General features: G+C 43.6%; 1 protein-coding gene and 1 pseudogene across 1 annotated transcript in view; one reads left to right on the plus strand and one right to left on the minus strand.

Annotated features, from left to right (window-relative positions):
- Window positions 1-15,274, minus strand: part of LOC100656828 (class I histocompatibility antigen, Gogo-OKO alpha chain-like) — a 120,817-nt gene that overhangs the window by 71,622 nt on the left and 33,921 nt on the right. The gene's annotated exons all lie outside the window — the stretch shown is intronic.
- Window positions 13,718-14,660, plus strand: LOC135227283 (olfactory receptor 2H2-like; annotated as a pseudogene).

A 15,274-nucleotide genomic window follows, 5' to 3' on the forward strand; every position in this document is an offset into this window, starting at 1 on the left:
AGCAAGCCGCTGTCAGCTCTGCCACTCGGCACCAGGGAACAGCGAGGGCTCAAGGCTGTGGAGTGGGTCACGGGTTCCAGAAGCTGTCCTTGGTTCAGGGCGCAGCTTTTCACTCGCCTAGATCTGTGTTTGATGGTCAGGGTTCGCAGATTGCCATGTATGTGATCGATTCACTTGTTTTTCCGAGTCTCTGTTGCAAGAGGGATCTCAGGTAGCATCTACATAGTCAGCCATCTTGGCCCCCCATTCCATTTTTGATGATTTCCAATTTTCCTAGATTCTTCGTACATTCTACGTTCCAATTATTAATGGGTGTTTGCACCGTTTCTTCTCATTCTGAGTTGTGCCACATCAGCAAATGAAGATCCCAAAAGCTTGACACCATTCACTTTATTATGGTCAACTATACTTTGAGGAGGCAGCTCTTCTCCAATCGTCTTTTGAGTGTCTTCTAACCTGGGAGGCTTGTCTTCTGGCACTCTATCAGAAAATGTTCTGCTGCTATTCATAAGGTAAAGAAAAAAAAAAAAGGTATCACTGGTTAATTCTTTTCAGAAGTAGACTGCCATATCCTTCATCCTAGTCTGTCTTAGTCTGGACGCTCAGCTGAAACCTATCCACCATGGGTGACGCTGACGGTATCTGAATACCAGTGACAGAGCTTCCAGCATCACAGCAACATGCAAACCCCCACAGTATGACAAACTGACAGACATGTGGGGGTTTTATGAGGTAGGGATCAATATGTGTGTTTGTGTGTGTGTGTGTGTGTGCGTGTGCGTGTGTGTGTTAGGAGAGGTGTATCTAGAAAAGGGAGGCAAAAACACAAAGAAAAGCAAAGAAGAAGAAACAGCAAGTAGCCTTGGGATAAGTGACAGCAAGAAGAGGTTCAGGGTCTGAATGCCATCAGAGGCATTCTTGCATGGCAGACCCTGTCTTGACTATTCCATCTATTCTTCCCCACTCGGTAGAGGTGAACAGAGAATCCATAAGCACAGGAGTCAGAGCCTGAAGGAGAATTGAATCTGGTAGAAAAGTTGGTAAAAACTATTCTTCTAGGACTGTGAACATTCAAGGTTGCCATCTTGGTCCACCTCCAGATGACACCGACATCCATCATCCAACCCCCGTCAGGTCCCACAGGCTCCCCTGGACCTCCAGGGCTCAACAGTTGGGGCCAAGCAAAGACTAAATCCCTGAGGTCTCCACGCCCAGGCAGAGTCTTAGGGGTTGGTCAGGTATCCCTTCTGGTCAGTTAAAGTGAGCCTACCTTCCCCTTACAAGCTCCACAAATAGGAATAGATATCTCCACCCGAAACACACCAGCATCATGCTCTTCCTGATTGACCAGACACTCGGCTGGTAACAGAGAAGCTACCCACAGGAGCTGGGGGTTTCCAGCATGGAGTGGCCATGAGGGCAAGTCTGAGATCCTCCCAGGAAAAGCTAATGCTGGGAATTCCCTAATCAGAGAGCACCTGGATTCTGAGAATCAGTTCCCTTTCAAAGAATGTGAAAAACAAATCTGGATTCTACTGTTCACTTCCTCTTTCCTCCTCCCTTCCTATGTGAAATTCCTCTCTGCTCAAGGTCAGGGAATGAGCTCACCCAGAGTCCCCCGGTGCCCCCCATTCCTGACCTCGGAAAAGATTTCTTCTTGGAGTCTGGCATCGCTGTCTCTTAATGCAGTATCGGAGTGGATTTTCTTGCTCTGTGCCATAATAAATTCCCTCAGAGACAAAAGATTCTTATCTTTATTGCCTTCTAACAAAATTAGGAAATGAGACAAAGTACAAAAGAAGGCTCTGATGATCTTGATCTGTTAAGGAGATGGAGCAAGTGACACAAGAGTCCATGAACATCCCATCTTGCCCACAAGCTGATTCAGTGGCCCTAATTATGTCATCCCACCCATTGAATCCTCCCTGGAGAAGAGGCCTCCATTGCTTCTATGAGTAAAGGCTCAGGATAAAATATGTGAAAGTGCTTTCACAATTAACAATGTTGTAAAACTGCAAAACAAACTGAATCCAAAACCTTTTGAATTCTTACTTACCTGGTTGGAATAAAAATTTAGAATGGCTGAGTTGAAGTTTGGAAAGTTCTCTTCCCAAAAGCCATCAATAAGTCTTCATAAAATTGTCGGAAAGAACTTTAACTAGTGGCATACAAGACATTGCGAAGAGTTTATTCAAGAAATTGTACTGAACCTCGGAAAGAATAGTGAAAGTTGCTGGCATTTTAGCATGGGCTAATCCTACCCACCTTCTCACTCCATGGCATGAAAGTAGAGCCAGGGCAGGGGAGGCTGTAAGGATAAGTAGCTCTGCTGTAAACGGGGTTGACTTTGTTTGGAGCATAAAGCAGAAAATTCCCTATCTTGGGCACATCAAAACCAACAGCAATCTCCATGGAAAACAATTAGAAAAGGTCACGTCACAGCTACTGTAAGGTTGCAATATTGGGAGGAAGAAGCAACAGACTGGAAGACAAGAGATAAGTTGTAGAGGGACCTCAGAGTAACAAGACACCCAAAGTGGGCCTCAATGAAATGAAAGGATTATCGAATTTAACGCAGATCAATAAGGGTTTTACATTTGAAGACAGTAAGGAAAAAGGATGAAAAATATTGAACAGAGTCTCAGAGATCTGTGGGCACCAACAAGCAGAGCAACATACACATAATGGGAATTCCAGCAAGCGAGGAGAGGAAAGGCAGAAAAAACATTTAAAGAAAATTTAAAAGAGGACAATTTCCTGCCACCTATCAAGATTTAAAATAAATACACCTAACTGAATCAACACAAATGCCTTTCAATAGCAGAAAAATAGAGTTTTTAATTGTGGACTATCATACAGCAGTGAAAAATGAATTAATCACATCTGCAAGCAACAATATGGATAAATCTCAGAGACACACTATTGAGTGAAACCAAAACAAAAGTCCCTGGAGAGTACTTAAAGTATATTGCTCTTTTTAAAAATTGCAAAAACAATCAAAACTTCACAGAGAGACAGAGAAAAAGACAATGTACTTTCAAACTCAGGGTATGCCTGCTTTTTAACAGAGAAGAAGCCTATAGGTCAGAGCTGAAGCCCAATCTAAACATTAAGACAGTTACTTGAAAGAGATAGGTCATTATAAAACTGTTCAAATAAAAAGCAAGAAAACAATCAATGGAAGATTCATGGTAGCGGATACATCTGCAGGGAAGACAGCTGCCTGAGGTAGAGAAGATGTGAGTTAGTGGTAATGTTCCGGTACCTTGGTTGGGTTGTGGCTTAATGAGTGTTCACTGGGTGATTAGTGTTATAATTTGTGTATGTGTAACATTCATTCTTTTCGTGTATCAAATTTGTGTTTAAAATATAATTTTTTAAATGTTTGCGCACATACCTTTGACCTACTAATTCCACTTGTGGAAATGTATCTCCTTAATATGCAAATACGGGTATAGAATAATATATGTAAAATGATACTCATTATTCTCTTGTTCTTAGTAGCAAAAGATTAGAAATAACTTAAAATTCATCAATAACGGACTGGTTAACTACATGAAGGTATATATAGTGGAATAATAAGTTGTCTTTAAAAAGAGGCAACTGTGTGTGTACTGACATGGAATTCTCTCTTAGCAAATAAATAGTGAGGTGCGTAATAAACAAACAATATGCTGGCATTGTGTTTAAAAGTAAGGAAATTAATGTGTTTTTGTTTATGTTTATATTTGTATATGTGTGCCCACTGTCTATATATTGCCTCTCAGCTTGAATTCAAGTTGATTAACTGCTCTGCAATAATGGATGGAATTCCTTTAAGCATTTCTCCTTCACAGTAAGCAAGACATTAAGCTTTCCCAGTAAAGGGCTCTGGAAGAACTTTGCAGAGGAAGAAGCTTCTCTTGCTGGGTCCAGCAGTTACACAGTCAGATGCAGGCGTGAGGACATCCACTCTTGCTGTGCCCCAGCCATGTGCCCATGGAACCTCGTTAATCTCGCAACCCTAAACCAGCCAGGTGATCACCAATCCCTGGCTCTCCTAACATGAACACCTCACACTCCATGCCTCCCACCCACACTGACTCTAACTGCTTCTGATCGTCTGTTCCCATGAAAGTTTCTCTCCTGCAGCTCTCCCAACTCAGACACTGTGAACACCAGTCCTCCTGCCTGTAACTGGGCCCTGACTTCCTCAGAACATCTGCACACCCACCCACCAGCTGTGACTTGCCTGTGTCCCAAAGAATTGATTTCTCCTTGTCTAGCAACTGTGGACCAGCTCTGGCCTGGGAAATCTCAGGAACTTTTCTGCCATCCAGTGGCTGCAATCACAACTCTCCCAGTGAGGTCTGAATCCCAGCCTTGGGAGGGAACCCAATTTTGTTCTGTCTTAGGTGCTCTCCCTCAGCCCTAGGGTACCCTGTAGTGTTCTCTTTACATCTTACAGATAGTGTTTTATCTACACTTTTATTGTAGCTTAATAATGCTTTGCAGTCCCTGGATGGTGCAGAGGCACCTCAAAAGAAAGGCCCGGTGACCTACTTCTGAAAAATCAGCCATTTAAACTATGCAGCCCTGTTCTCCTCTGACACACGGGGGGTCGCTCTGAGTCAGAGTGAACTGTTGCCAGCTGGTTTCAATAACGCTTTGTGTTAGATTTCCCCTCTCTGAATCACTGTGTGGTTTCTGTCTCCTTATTGGACTCGCGATGACATAGTATGCATCCAACATTGCTAAAAGATACATAAGAAATTAGTCTTGATTGTTGTGTCTGGAAAGAGGAGCTGGGTAGCTTGATGAAAAACAGACATGGAAGGGAAAACTGCTTTTTAGTATATACCTCAGCTTGTGTTTTAAACGATACACCCTGTGCATTTAGCCTACACAAATAAATATTGCGTGTGTATGTGTGAATTTTAAGTTGCATAGGCTCTTTTTAAAAAAAAAAATAAAAATTTTTTTTTTTTTTTATAGGCTCAGGACAGAGATGGATACAAGCTTATGCCCAATAGGAACTACTTTCAGTGCTCATCACTAGTTGGCAGGCAAAATGGCCATAATAAAGTGGAAGGTAGAATAAAAGTTAAATAAAAAAATAGCCTAGATTAATTATCAACACCCCGCTCCTTCCTCACTGTCAAAGCTCCTTCATCCCTTAATATTTTATATGCCACAAAACTAGCAAAGAATGTTAATCTATCCAGGATATAATCTGATACCAAAAAAGAATTTTAAAAAGGTGAACTCAGGAGAGAATCATAGCAAACCAAAACGTAATTCCAAGACCATCACTGAGCTTTGTACTTGGGTCTATGACCACATGTGAAAGGTATTTGAGTATCATCAAAACTGCTAATGCGGTCTTGGACTGCAGGATAATGAGGTGGCCAAGGGCCATTTTCCATTCTGTAGTATTCAAAAATGTCCTGGTTTTGAATCCTGGATCTGTAAACTCACACCCAGAACATGATCCTGTATCAGGGTCACAGCATTAGCATATTTCTGGCAGGTTAGACATCCAGCAGTGGCAGCACCTAGACTGGGCTTGGTGAGGGGAAGCTCAGGCTGTCGCATCCACACACAGCCTGCAAAGGCCCATTCTGCCAGCACTCGTGTGGCCCATGATAGAAATTAGTTGATATCAACTGCCCTGTAGTCATTCTGTTTACTTGGTTGTTTTTGTACCATTTCTGTAAATGCTCTCTGGTGGGTACTGACATGCAATACAAGGACTTTCACATATCTTGACCATTTCACAGACCCATGCACATGCCTCTTCCTCACATTTGATTGTCTCCCATTTTCCAGGCTCTTGTTGATTGAATTGTGTCCCCAGAAAATATTTATTGAAGTCCTGGACTCTGTACCTGTGGATGTGATCGTGTATGGAAACAGGGCTTTTCTTTTGTGATGATAATGAGGTCATATCAGAGCAGAGTGGGTCCTAAACTTAATCCCTTCTGAGTTAAAAAAGAGCAGAAGAGACACAGAGACACACGCAGAGGGAAGGCAGATGCCAGGGGAGGATTCACTGCAAGTAAAGGAATGCCAGGAATTGCCGACAGTCACCAGAAGCTAGGAGAGAGGCCTACAGAAGGGATTCACATGGCCAAGACTTCACCTTCGGCTCTTACCCCCAGAACCGTGAGAAAATGAATTTCTCTTCTTTAAATTTTTGTTATGATAGCACTAGGTAACTAAAACACAGGCCCTTGATCAGCCTACCAAGCCATTGGCCACTTCCCGTGAGTTCATATATATTCTTTTATTGGGCTACATTTCTTTCAACATGAAGGGCAAGCCTCTGCCTACTGGGAGGATGTAACCTCACTACTGTCTTCCCAGGGCACACTTGAGTGTGGGTGTAGTGCAACAGTGGTCCATCTTCAGATCACACCCATGTACTGACCTGATCCACTCATGAAACAAGCTCAGCCTTTTACCTCCATCAGCTGGTCATAAAGTACCCATGCCCCCAAGGCAGATTAAGAAGGCTACAAGTTCTTTGCCTATTCTCCCAACAAGACGGGGTTTCATCTGTGACTGCTTTGACCAGTGCAGTGTGGCAGAGTGACACCATGTCACTTCTGGGCCTGACCTTTAAGTGAACTTGCAGTTCCACTCTTGAGCCCTGAACCACCATGTCAGAAGTTTGAGTACCATGCTGAAGAGACCATGTGAAGAGGCCCTGAGACAGCATGAAGAGGGAGAAGGGCCCAGCTGAATCCAGGCTCAGATCATTCCCACCAAGGTGGCACCAGACACATGAATGAAGCTGTCTTGAGCCTCTGGAGCACTCTATCTGCCAGCTGAATACTTCCAAGTGATCGCGGTTGATGCCACATGAAACAGAAGAATCACCCAGCCAAGTTCTTCCAGAATTCCTGATCCTCAACATTGTGAGATATAATGAAATTGTTGTTGGTTTAAACCACCAACTTTTGGGGAGTTTATGCAGGAATAGAGACCTGCAACACCCCTCCTACCTCATGTAGCCATTCCTGTGAGCAGATAGAGGCACCTGGGTAACAGTATGGCTGGCATAGGGGCTTAGGCCACCTGCTCATGCTCATTGCTTCTGCCCTCTAGTTCTGCTCATGCTCAATCCAGGAAGTGCTACCCCTCTGATTATTGCTATGCTCAGCAGACCATATCATGTGTTAGGTTTGACAGAACCCAGCTATCATGGACTCTATTCTCATGGTTATTTGATGTCCCATGGTCAGGAGCTCCATGCCTCTAACCAGGTCCAGTACCAGGCTATGATTTTCTGAATGGTGTATCCTTCTCTGAAACAGAATGGCCTTGATCTGAACCCAAGGGTCTATGTTGCAATTCTCCATTTGAGGATTACCAGAAATCTCCATCACTGATACCTCTAATGTCTGAGGGTCTGCAAGATTATATGCCCCTAACAACTGCACTGCGTGTAGAACAGCCTGTAGCTGCTGCAGAGCACTTATTTGCTCTGGGTTCCAAAGTCAACATCACTAGTAAGTGGTTCCATCCAGTATTCCTAAGGCTGTGAAATATGCTGTCCCTAGAATCAAACACTTGTAGTATTACTATTGTTGTTGTTGCTTGTGATGGTTAAGGTCATGTGCCCACTTGGCTGGGCCTTGATTCTCAGTGGCTTGGCAGTTATGATGCAGTTTGGCAGCTATGTAATGATGTAATCACCTCCATAATGAGATCTGATATAATGTAATCATCTCCATTATGAGATCGCTATGAGCAGCAAGGGAGTTTCCTTTGGGGTATGGCCTGCATCCAATAAATGTGGAATTTCTGGCAAAGCTCACTGGCTTTTCCTCACTCTACATCCTCATCTGACCTCTGGTTCTTGAGTTTGAGCTAGCAGCTTTCCTGTCAGTCTTGGGATTCATCAGCCTTCACAGCCTGTGAGCCAGTGGCCTACTCTCTGACCTGCTGATGTTTTCTTTGCCCACCCCTGCAGCTATGTGAGTCAGGACAAGTCTCCAGCCTGACCCATGGACTTGGAACTTTGTACAAATGCATGAGACATTTCCTTGATACAAATCTCTCTCTCTCTCTTTCTCTTTCTGTATGTGTATACCCATGCTTCAGTGACTTTGCTTTTCTAGAGATCCCAGACTAAGGCATAGCTCTTCTTAGTTGCCGTTGAGGCAATTCTGACTCATGGTGACCCCGTGTGTGTAGAGCAGAACTGCTCCATAGGGTTTTCAGGACTGTGACCTTTCAGAAGCAGATGGCCAAACCTGTCTTCCTAGACGCCTCTGGGCCAGTTCAAACCTGCAAACTTTCAGCTAGTAGTCAAACAATCATTTTTCCCACCCAGTAGTGTTAAATGTGAGACACAATAATTTGTCCTTTACTTTAGAAAGGATATTCTGACATGCTCTAGACCACTGGGCCTCTAAAAACTTCAATGATTTGGAGGGCTCCTGAGTCTTCACAGGGTTTATCTCCCACCCTCTGGGGTGCATTTGTCTCACCAATGCCACCAAAGTACTTCCAGCTTCTTGTAACCCTGTTTGATCAATAAGATGTCATTGCCATAGTGGAACAATGTAATGCTCTCTGAAATGTCCAGAACATCCTTGTGGAGTGTTGTGTTGGCGCTGACTTGTACCATCTCATGAGAGTTGATTGTTAAATTTTCAGAAAGTTTGCAAGTCAGTTTTTAAACACAGCCATTATTAAAAATTAAATTAACCTATAAGCAAATAAACTATACTGAAAGATAATAAATAGTTGGAACTCTATTTCTTAATTATTTTTATTATTACTATGAGGTGAAATTCACTCAATGGCAACAGGTTTGGTGTTTTTTGGTCTAAGCTCCTGTGGTTATGACAACTATTATACCTGTATGATAGAAATACTATACAATGCACCATATAATGGTGTGCTGAAGTGCGTTGTTTCCAAACTCTGTGTTCAGTGGTCCCACATTGGCAGATTGAAATTGGCTGTGCTGGGAAAACTTATACTACAGAACTCAACAAATTCAACAAATCAGGGCTTTTTGCCTGTAGGGGAGTCTGTAGATGGCACAAAGAGTTAAGCACTCAGCTACTACCTGAAAGCTTGGCAGTTCAAATCCATGCAAAGCCACCTTGGAAGAAAATCCTGTGGCACCTGGTGATATATTTCCAAAAGGCCCGGTGATATATTTCCAAAAGATCACAGCCACTGAAAGCCCTATGGATCGAAGTTCCGTTTTGAAACTCACGGGGTTGCCATGAGTCAAAATTGACTCAAAAGCAACTGTTTTGTCACTTTTGCTTTTTGCCTGGAATACCAGCAAATACATACTGCCTATGTCCCTTTTGATCATATTATAACAGAAAAGGTTGATCATAAGTGAATACTTGTATTCAAACCATGTGAACGCAAATTGCTTCTGGTCCTATTTCCTCATAGTGTTTGAAAAGAACACATTGGCCAGATCAATAGCCACATATTATGGACCTTGAAACCATGTTAATCAGGCATATCTGCTGAAATTTAGGCTGCTACTTGGTTGAGTTTGTGGTAGTCCACTCTCATGCTCGAAGACCCATTTGGTTCTTGCAGTAAGCAGACTGGAGACTTAAATGGGGGATATAATAGGGACAACCACACCTACATCCCTCAACAGTGGTATCAATCTCTGCCATTCCCCTTGGCTTGTGATAGTGTTCTTCAATCATTATTTTTGTAGAGGGTGGTATAGTTCCAAGACTTCCTGTTGGCCTTCCCTACTACTGTAACTCTTTACTCCACAGGCCAAAGAACTGATGTGGGGATTTTGCCAACTACCAAGTGTGCCCATTCCAACTGTACATTTGGGACAGCAGACATGACTACTGGGTAGGTCCATGGGACTACTTGATCCACTGTGATCCAGACCTGGGCCAAGATTTCAGTTATTAGCTGACCCCACGTGTCCCCTCTCAAACGGGAGAGAGCATGAAAAGAATTCATTTATGTTTTAGGAGGATTAGACTAAATGTCCTCAGTGCACTTCTAACCCTAGATTTTTATAATTCAGCGTTACTACAACGTAGAATTAGTCCAACTCAGAGAAAAGAATGAAATAAAAAAGCGGGAAGTTCAGAACTTCAAAAAAATAGGGTCTTAAAAGGATGAATTAGAGGTTTGAGAGGACTATCTGGATGCTTGGAGGTGGTGAAGATAAGAGACATTGCCCTTGTTTTCCCTACTGGTAGAGAGAAGGAGTGGGTGACCTTCTTCCTTACCACAGGGGTGGCTATTGCCGGCACATTTCCTCCAGATATTCCCCTCCACTCTCTACCATCAACAGTGGATAATTAGCTGTCTGTTGGCTGTAGAACCCCTGGGTCTTAGCAGAATTAATGAGCTGTTGCTCTCCATGGTATGGGAGTCCTGGGATCCCTCCCTCTACCTCCACACAAGGTCTGTCTTTTTACCTCCAGCATCAAAACAGAGGCCAACTTCTCCCCAGACTGAGGGGGAGATTTTGGCAAAGAGCTTCAGAGCAAACAAGGACTTCTGATTCCCCTTGGCCTCATCTTCCCGGTAGAATTATGGCAGGCTGTGAGTGCTGGGCTCTGCAAACAGCCCACTTGGGTTCAATTATCAGCTCTGGAGTTTACTAACTAAATTGCCTTGGGCAAGTTATTTAACCTCTCTCTGCTTCAATTTCTTTATATTAAAAAGGAGATAATAATATATAGAGTTGTTATAAGGGACAATCAGAGGTATACTGGTAAAGTTTAACAAGTTTGGGAGGAGAGAGGCAGAACCCTGATTTATAGTGTTTCTCAATTTCCATAGTGTAAATATTCCTGATAGGGCTATTTTCACTGGGAAACAGCTACCAATTGGTTTAATAACTAGCTCACAAAGTTCCTGTCAATTTCATAATCAACAGCAGGTATGAGCAGGCTTCAGCATATCACTTGTATATGCAGTACTTGGGAAAAATGCCTGATAGTATTTGCAGTCTTTATTATAAACAGAGGTCTTAGCAGCCACTCAAGGGTGTCCATTGCTCTTTAGTTTCGCTTTAGTTTTCCTCTAATGCCCAATGTAGGCTGTTATAGTTAGCTGCCATTGTTTTGGCCTCTGACTCATGGTGACCCCATGCACAGTGGAGAAAACCTGTTGCCCACCTCTGCATCATTCCCATGAACACTTGCGGACCAGACTCTTGTCATCCATACAGTTTTCCTTGCCTGATTTTCAGATGTAGGTAGCCAGCCCTTTCTGAGCCTGTCTTAGTCTCGAAGATCCACTGGAACCTATTCAGCATCACAGGAACACACAGACCCTCGCTGACAGACAAATGGTGGCTGCACATGAGGTGCATTGACTAGGAATCAAACACAGGTCTCAAGCATGGAAGACAAGAATTCTACCACTGAACCACCAAAGACTCCATCGTGTACTCTAAGCCTCAGGTAAGAATTTTGTCATGGGGATCTCTGGCAGCAGAGCACCAAGGAGATATTTATTTGATTGGGGGTAAGTGGAAAGTTCGTTCTTTGCCTATGAGATATCAATTTCCACATGTCCTCAATAGTGGAGCACCAGATTTAGAGTTAAACAGGGTCTAGAATCCTGGTCCTGGCAATTATTGGCTGGGTAACCTTACACTAGTTATTTAACCTCTCTGAGACTGTTCATTTCTTGGTAAACTTGGAATAGTAATATCTACTTTGCAGAGTTGCTGTGAGAGACAAGTGTTCAGGGAGCTGCTTAACACCATACTTGGCACCTAAAGATGCACTCAACAGATGGTAGCTACTAACAGCAATAGCAGGTAACTATCACTAGATTGTCAGAAACTCCTTTAAGCAAACCCCGTCCCTCCTCCCCCAGCACCTAGCACAATGCCAGTACATTAGGCCTCAAAAAATGAATAAATGAATGAATGAATATGTTAGAGGGAGTAAGAGCAGGAGAAAGGGGTAAAAAACAGATATCAAAAGAGAGAAGAGGGGAGAGGGTCACTAAGGAAGGTTTATATAAAGAGCTTCAGAAATAAGGCAGAAAAAAAGAGAGCATGAAATGCCAAGAGAATGAGAAAGTTGGAGAAATGCACAAAATTGAATAGAATGACAGCTGATGGATAAATAAGAAACTGTTCTCTCTAGTGTGGGGTGCTATTCAAAGAATTTTATATTACAGAGAAAACAGTGGAGACAACAACTGCTAATGGATGTGGAGTGTCTTTTGGAAGTGATTAAAAAAACGTTCTGGAATTACTGTTGATTGCATAACTTTGTGAACATACAAAAAAAACACCAAATTACATACTTTTAAAGGGTTAATTTTATGGTACATAAATTATATCACAAAAAAGGAATAATTAATTTAACATTCAAAACATTCAGAATGGTGATTATGTCTTGCGGGGGAGGTAATTGATGAGATCAAGGAGAGACACTCAGAACTCTCTAAGCCACTTGTTACATTTGCTCATTTCCTTAACCTGGTTGACAGGCGTATGAGGTATTGATTTTATTATTCTTCAAACTACAAAGATTGCTTTATTCACACATTTGTTTGAATATGTAACAATATATTTTTTTACTCTTTAATATCTTGTAATGGGGAAAAGAACAATGAGAGACAGAGAAGGAAGAAACAAAGGAACAAAATCAGAAATTCCTGACAAAAAGAGAGATGCGATAGAGATTAAACACAAGATGGAGAGAGACCGAGTGATGGGGAGGTTCTCATACCATTAGGTAAGTTCCCAGGGTATTTTCTGCCAGCTGTACCACCTTCTCACTTGTGGATACCCCTGTCCCCCGAACGGCCTTCCTAAGGTCTTCTGAGACCAGAGAACCCTGAGTCCTTGCCCCTCAACTGCCAGAGTACCTTGCAGACTCGTCTGATCACTGAGCTGCCTTCTGTGCCCCAATACTTCTCTTTCAGAGAAAAAAAACAAAAATCTAATTGCCTCCTCTAGAATGCTTTCCCCGGTATATCCACCCCTATTCATCCTTCACCTTACACAGACTTTTCTCTCATTCACCCAGTATCTTGGTATCATTGAGCCTACAGATTTTGGAGTCTTTTGGTAATGTTCTCACGAACTCCTCAGTGACTTAAAATGTGCCTGGGGCCACTCTCCCCTCCTGCCTGTAAGCTTCTCATGGCAGGGACTGAGAATGTGGGCCAATTCTCCCAACCAGGACATCTGGTTCAGCAAACGGGTTGCTAATGAGGCGAACACACCCAAGCTGAAGTCTCTGTGAAGGGGAATGCTTGGCCCAGAGAAAAATCTCTCTTAGATAAAATGAGGTATCTCTGATAAATTCTTTTTCAAATAAAGAATTATAAAAGAGGTGGGATATAAATACACATGGGATACAAGTTCGACAAAATCCATCCCAACCAAGAGAGAATCATCAGCTGCATAATTTAGGGTCAAAATGTCTCCCACAAATGCATAAGGGACAATAGAACACTTACAACAGCTCTCAGAACATAAAACCAAACCAAAACCCACAGCCATCGAGTTAATTCCAATTCATAGGGACTCTCCATAATGACAATAAATGTGTGCTGAATGAATGAATGAATCAGTGAATTGATCCAAGTGTTGCATTGGCCTCCTTTACTGTCAACCAGTAAGTCAAAGGATTCAGAGGTATCCATTTGTTTCCTAGCACATTCTTTTGAGTTTTTATAAAGCAGGATGGAACACACTCAGTTGACAGCTCTCCTCCTTCTCCAGGGTCAGAAGGAACAGGCCATGGTCAACCACAGCTCCCCAGTGGGCTTTATCCTTCTGGCTTTTCTGAACACCCAGGACTTGAAAAGATTTTCTTTGTGCTTGTCTTGACTTCATACCTCCCGATCCTGGTGGGCAACACATTCATCATCCTGCTCTCCATGCAGGACCCCAGGCTCCACTCTCCAATGTACTTTTTCCTCTCCAGCCTCTCCTTCTTGGATCTCTACTTCATCACAAGTTGTATCTCCCAGATGCTGTTCCACCTCTTGGGCCCAAAGAAGACCATCAGCTTCTTTGGGTGTTCCTTGTAGCTCTTCATCTTCCTGTTTCTGGGGACCACTGAGTGCATCCTCCTTACACTGATGGCCTTTGATCGCTAAGAGGCTGTCTGCCAGCCCCTCCATTATGCCACCACCATCCACCCCCGCCTCTGCCAGCAACTGACAGCTGTGGCCTGGGTCACCGGGCTGGTGGAATCAGTCATCCAGACATCATTCACCCTACACCTGCCCTTCTGCCCCCACCGACAGGTGGATGATTTGTGTGTGAGGTCCCAGCTCTAATTCGACTCTCTTGTGGGGACACCACCTACAATGAGATCCAGATGACCGTTGGCAGTGTCCTCATCTTGGTGGTGCCCCTCACTCTCATCCTTATCTCTTACGGTGCCATTGCCCGGGCAGTACTGAGGATTAACCCTGCAAAGAGTAGGAGAAAGGCTTTTGGGACCTGCTCCTCCCATCTCATTCTGGTCACCCTCTTCTATAGCTCAGCCATTGCTGTCTACCTCCAGCCCAAAAATTCCCATGCCCAAGAGAGGGGCAAGTTCTTTGGCCTCTTCTACGCAGTAGGCACTCCTTCACTTAACCCTCTCGTATACACCCTGAAAAACAAGGAGATAAAGAGGGCATTCTTGAGGTTGCTGGGAAGGATGTGGACCCCAGATGAAGCTGACAGTTAGCTACCTAAGGTGCTTTAAAATTGAGAGATTCCTCACCCTTTTGTCAATAAGCTTGCATTCTCCACCCCACTGCCTTCTACACACCCATCATGACTCAGTAAAGGGTAATGGTGCATGTGTGCATGCGTGCATATGTGTACATGTATATGTGTGTGCAAATGTAAGAGATAAAGATTGAGGATGCGGGTAAAGGAAAGTTATTGGTGTTGTCTGAAAGGTTCACTGAATCACGAATAGACACCAATGCACAGTGCCCAGTTCCTCTTGCATTCCTCCAGCTCCCAGTGAAGCCAGCCTTCCTGGATACCCCGATCAGATTCATTCCCCCATACACACACCCTGAGAGTCCACACGGCATGTTGCCTGAGTGTTACTTATACACGTGTCTGTCTGTCCCCCTTCCTCCAAGGTGTGGGGCCACAACCTTCTAGGTTTCAGTCAGGTCTGCACTAACTCAGTTCCAGAGCGTGGGAGGCTGCAATTAAGATGTGCCAGGGGGATGAGGACGCTGCCTAAAGCTGAGGGGGTGGACTGAGATGCCCAAGGGGCCCAAGAACCAAGCCTGCTGGGGCCAAAGAAGTGGATCGCCACTCAGATGGATTAGCATGGAGCCA

The sequence above is a fragment of the Loxodonta africana genome, chromosome 1 (assembly GCF_030014295.1).
Source record: "Loxodonta africana isolate mLoxAfr1 chromosome 1, mLoxAfr1.hap2, whole genome shotgun sequence".
NCBI classification, from domain to species: domain Eukaryota; kingdom Metazoa; phylum Chordata; class Mammalia; order Proboscidea; family Elephantidae; genus Loxodonta; species Loxodonta africana.